We start from the raw sequence: 6,108 nt of genomic DNA, 5'->3' as shown, positions 1-6,108 counted from the left end.
CGCGACAACTCACATGTCTCGCGAGACTTTCCGCCCTGACGGCGCGTAAAGGCAAAAAAGGGAGGAAGGTCCAAGACTGCCACGCCCTACCTACAGCGACTGCGCAGGTGCAAGTAGAGCGCTTTGGGCTTGGCGCAGACGTGGTTCTGTGGCTCGTCAGTCTTATTCAGGGTCGGTCCTCTAGGTGTTTTTTTGTTTGTTTGTTTGTTTTCGTAACGACAGTAGCTTCTGGAGGGACTGTGTCACTAGAAGCGAGGCGGTGGGGGAATTCCATAGTGTGCTGGCCTAACAGCGCGTTGGCCAATGTGCGTTCTGAAAGCTCTGCCCTGTGACCTCCAGGAATTTAAATCAGTGTGACAGTGCTGAAAAATGTTATAGACAGAATCACAGTTACGCTTATAGGACAGAATGACAGTTATTATAGTGGCCTTAAAGACTTGAACCTTCACCACGCGCGAGTACAGTGCTAAATTTTACACGGATTATCTCATTTAAGCCCGCCAACAGCCTTATGAGGTAGGTATTATTGTCTTTTTCTGCAAAGGAAAACAAAGCCCCTAGAAGAAAGATATCTTGGCCAAGTGGTAGAACCAGAATTTGAACTCATGCAGTCTGCTGCTGAAGTCCAAGCTCTTGCGTGTGTCTTTAAATAATGATTTTATATTTTGTAAACCTGATGCCTATTCATTATTCAAAATTTTAGGCAATAGGAAATAATAATAGCCAACATTTAGTGAGCACTTCTGAGTCCTAGCAACTGTCGTATGGATCATGCTGTGCTTTTGAGGCCATCTTTTCTTGCCTACTTGGAGATTTGGCCATAGGTGCTCTGTTTTTCACATCAGTTTTTTCTTCCCTTTGAACAAATAAACATGTTATAAGGACTTCCATCTCAAAAAGTAACACTAACCTCCCTTGACCTCAAATCAGCTACCACATCATTTATTTGCTTCCCTTGATAACAAAATTCCTGAAAAACAAAAAAAATTTAGGCTCATTATTTCATTTTCTTACTTTTTATTCTAACTTTTTTCCCCACTTCAGGTTTTGGTCCCATCACTCCAGTGAATGGCTCTTCTCCACGTCACCAGTGAGTTCTATCTTGCAAAATCCGTTATTCAGTCCTCATTTCTCTTAACAATTGATAGAGTTGATAGTTCTCCTTGAGTCTCCTTAGGTCTTGGTATGCCACACCCTCCCTGCTTTTCTCTTCTTAATTTCTTTTGCAGACTTCTATTTCTAACTGAGGTAGGCCATACTAAATAAAGGATTGTTCTGGCTTTGAAGACTGAAAACAATGATGTCTTCATGTTGTTCACAGTGTACCCTAGCAGGTGCATTTGGGGTCTGAATGAGTCAGATGTTCCTTCATTTGTCACCACTCCCATGTTCTTGAATAAATGAAATCTGATTTTCCCTTTCATTTGACAAAGATTCTTCAACTCAGGAGTCAGGAAGATACCCATTCTAGCTTAGGCCAATCATGACTGGCCGAAATTAGGTAATCTATAATGTATCTGAACTTCATTTTTCTTCTTTGTTACGTGAGAATGTAAACCTACATTTCACTGATGTTTCTTTCATATCTAATATTTTTAAAATATTTTAAACTTGTAGCTGAGTGACCACAGTGTGCTAGGCATAATGCAAAGAATTCAGAAGGTGGTAATTGCCACTTGACTCTGGAAGATGCTCACAGCATAGTAGGGGATTAAATAAAAGCAAATATAAATAACCACAGGGATGTGTATAAATGTCACATGAATGGTGTATACCCTACACTAAAGGAGATGTGTGATGGGAGAGGTCAGGTTTGTCATGGTGTTTCTTTAACGTTCCACAGTGCAGGAGGCACTTGAGCAGGGCCTTGAAGGTGACTGAGCTAAGCAAGGAGGAACGCATTCAAGGGGAGGAGACAGTATTAGTAAAATCATAGAAGCTACCCGTTTCAAAATTAAAGTCAGTCTTTAGGAACTGTCTGGATAGGGTGCTGCCTATACCACCACTGGACAGTAGATGTCACAAGTGAAATGAATTCTAGAGTGTCCCTGCTTTTTTTGGATAACTTGCTTAAGATTCACAGTTACGAATGCAGTTCCACATACTGAGATGAGGTCCACATGCCATGTGCTAAATGCCAAGGGTCAGGAAAATAATGCATCTGTCATTTTCAGTTTATATAATAAGAGATTTGATTTTGCCTCCTCGTACAGAGTAGTGGATTCCTCAAGCATAGCAAAGGAACTTGGATGCTGGGAATACAGTTCCTAATATTATTGCTATAATATTACTTCTAATAATAATAATGTTTCTAATTGTATAATTCATAATATTATAGCTGTTCAAAACTTGGATAGACTGCTGTAGTAAACTGGCCATCATTCCTTCACTATGACTGTCCTAGTGGAAAAGAGAGGACTGGTTATCAAAAATGGTGTAGAAGGGAGTGGTTGCATTGCACTGAAAGCTGTGTGTATTTTGACATGCACTTATTGAATGATTAAGGTTTTTTTGGTACCACAGGTGAATAGTCTCTGTCCTCAAGGAACTTAGAATTTAGTGGAAGGGGCATTTACCAAACAATAAACCGTTACTCAGAGTACGACTTAGACTTTCTTGTTCCTTCATAATATTAAGGAAAGCTCTAAGCTAGGGGCCAAAGAAGAACAAGCCCAGAACCCTGAGACACAGAGTTTGCAAATAAGAACTGGATTAATTTACAAAGTTCCATGATTCATAGGATGGACCAAGAGATGAAGTTTTGGAAGTTATACTCAAGGTTGTGGTAATTAAAACATGGAGATTGGCTGAGGTCAAGAAAGAGGCTTAGAGAGAGAGAAGAGAGGGCTGTGTGCAGGACTTTGGTCGTTGTCCTAATCTTTGGAACAGGAGGAGAATAAGGATCCAACAAAATAAACAGAAGAGCCATTTGAGAAGAGATCAGGAAATTGAATTGTCACAGCTCCTTCTGTAATGATTTGATACCAAAATGAATAATTGTACCAGGTGGTGGGTTTGACTATTTAGTAGTAATAATGACCATGCCAGCCTAGTCTGCAGTCTCTCCTGGGTCGGCTATGTATAGCAGCAGCTTCAACTCTTCATGAGCCCTACTGCTATATTCCTTTTCCCCCTGAATAGGTGCAGTCCTCATTCAGAGCAAAGGTGCATTATCCCAATATTGTGGACATTTATCGGTTAACTTTTCAGCATCAGTTCCCTCCTGCTTTTCCTTCCCAAAGCATTCTGATTATTCTTTAGGTAAGTCATTTTTCCCTCCATTTTCAGCCATGTGGATTGTTTAAAATTGATCCTACCCTTCAAACTCTAGAGTCACTCTGATTGTAGTCATTGGTTCAGGGATGTGCATGTGACTAAATCCAAGTGGGTGAAATACAATGAGATACTCACTGGGACTGCTGGAAAAATGGATTTTGTTAACCCCTTCTGTACTTAGACTTTGCAGCCCAGAGCTGCCAGCTGCCATCTTAGGTCCATGAAGCTTAAGTCAGCTTGAAATAGAATCAAAAGCAGAGCTGATAAATAGGAAAAAAGAGTCTTGGCCATGCTATTTGGGCCCTACATCAAGCTCCTCTTGAAGCTAGAGATATCCCTGAACTGTTTAGTTTTTGCTCAGGTATCAATAGCTTCAATTTGAGTTTTATGTTATTTGAAATGTAAATAATTTTAACCAATACACTCAATAATACTTATGTCTGAGCGTGAATGGACTAATTAACCTGTCAGCTTCCCATTCTACATTTAGGAGTTTATGAGGCTAAAACTGAAAGTTGCTAACTTCCAGGGATAAAATCTAGTGATGGCTCCTCTGAGAAAAATGTCTTGGTTGAACCCAAGGGACGGTTTACCCTAAACGAAGGGGCCTAGTCTACAGTGGAGGAAAATAAGGATCCAAACAGCTTGTATGTAATCCCTTTCTTGGCACCACTTCACATTACCATTACATCCCCGTTAAGCTTACTTCTTCAGATGATTTTAGCACCTAAGCCAGTTAGAATTAAGATGCAGTGTTTATACCAGTTACGGATTTTACTTGCCAAGAATAGTACCCCCTCTAGTTAGTTCAATATATATATGTACATAAAAAATTCTAGAGTCCTGATTTTTGCAACTATTCACAAAACTGTAGTTACTACTTATGACTTCCTGTCTTCCAGTATCCATTACATATTCCTTTTATTTTATGACAGTACCTCAACTAGTTGGGGCCCTTTATCCAGTACTGTGACCCTGGATAAATCTACACTGCTGAATAAAACATATTCACTAGTTATGATATATATATATTACTCACTGTGCTGTTGGCCCATATTAATTTTGTCTGACTCGAAGTGGGATGGGATAAAATTTAGGGTCCTGTTCTTTCTCTGCGAGCTTGGAACTGTCACACTGCTTTTCTGTATGGAAAGAAGTGGTGACTGTCTCAATGTTGTAATGCTTAGTTTAATGCATTTTATTCTTAGGAAAAACAACTTGGGAATGCACACAAAATACATGAATACCCCAGTTCAGTAATACTCGCCTATGAGCTACCTCTTGCCTATTGCCACTAGGTGACAGTCTTTGCAAATATTTTATCTGACATGACCATCTTTCTGTTACAAACATTAAATTCTGTTGGTGGATATGGTTACCATTCTAGTTTCAGGCAGAAGATAAGCCAAATGCACGTATTTATTAGCACCTATACTCTCAGTCTTTTGAGATCATAGTTATTCCTCATCTGGATCTTTCTTCTCCTCCTACTTAGTTTACTCCATGCTATAGAGTGAATTGTGTCCCCTACAAATTCATATGTTGAAGTCCTAACCCTCAGTATGACTGTATTTGGAGATAGGGTCTTTAGGAGGTAATTATGATTAAATGAGGTCAGAAGAGTGGGGCCCTAATCCCATAGAATGTGTGGCCTCTTATGAGGAGAGGAAGAGAAAGAGATGTCTCTTTCACTCTCTTTGTACCACAGAAAAAGGGCCATGTGAGAGAAGCATCTACAGGCCAAGAAGAGAGCCCTCACCAGGAAATGAGTGGGCCAGCACCTTGATCTTGGACTTCCTAGCTTCCAGAACTGTGAAAAATAAATTCTCTGTTGTTTAAGTATTTCATTATTGCAACCCAAGCAGACTAATAAACACCATCTCATCCTTTTCACTAGAGAAGCCCTATGAGTAATAGTTAAGAATACAATACATGTTCTAGACTCAGCATCTGGGTTCAACTGCAGGCTCTGTTACTTCCTCTGGTTGCCTTTAACAAACTACTTAGCCTCTCTAAGCCTCCGTTTCCTGGAGTACAAAATGGGATAATCAAAGTATCTAATTCAGTAGTTTGTTGTATGGTTTAAGTGAGCTAATACTTTTTAAACCTTTAGCATAATGTCAGTAAATAGTAGCTGTTATTATTAAGAGCATTGTCTCAGCTCAAATGTCACTCCCTCTGGGACCTCTTTTCTGAATCCTTAGCCTAGGGCATGTCCTCTGTGTACAGTCAGATCAACTTGTGCTTATCCTTTGGAACAATTATAATAGTTTGTGGAAATTTGTGTAATTTATGTCTGCTTCCCTCACTAAAACTTAAGCTCTTTAGGATGGAAAAGGCCAGTGTAGGTTTTGCTCACTGTGGTTTCTCCCAGCAAGTGCTTGGGACATGCTAGATGCTAAAGTCAAGTTTGATGAATGAATGAAAAATGCAATTCATTGATTTAAATGGGGAATCTATAAACTCTCTTTGAAACATCAAAGTCAAGTAACTTGTAAAAAAAAATACTATTCTTAATCCTCAATGAAAAATGCTAAAAATGGATTAATCAGTTTACATGAAACAAATTCCATGTCACAGAGACAGTACACTGAATAAATAGTTTAGGTACTTGATACCCTCTGAGATTTTTATTGCTTCATTCACCTGTGATGATTTGTGTCCCTCATTTGAACCAATATTTCTTCATTCAGAATTTATGTATTGATATAATTTCTGTAATTCAAGCATTTTAAATTGTACTAGGGAACTTGGTATATAAAATAACCCTATTGGAGAGGCCTGCAAAGCAAAGACTCCTTGGCTAAAGTAAATGTTCACTTTTGTGTAAAT

This window comes from Lagenorhynchus albirostris, chromosome 3, assembly GCF_949774975.1.
Source record: "Lagenorhynchus albirostris chromosome 3, mLagAlb1.1, whole genome shotgun sequence".
In the NCBI taxonomy this organism is placed as follows: domain Eukaryota; kingdom Metazoa; phylum Chordata; class Mammalia; order Artiodactyla; family Delphinidae; genus Lagenorhynchus; species Lagenorhynchus albirostris.
This window is presented reverse-complemented; position numbering follows the sequence as displayed.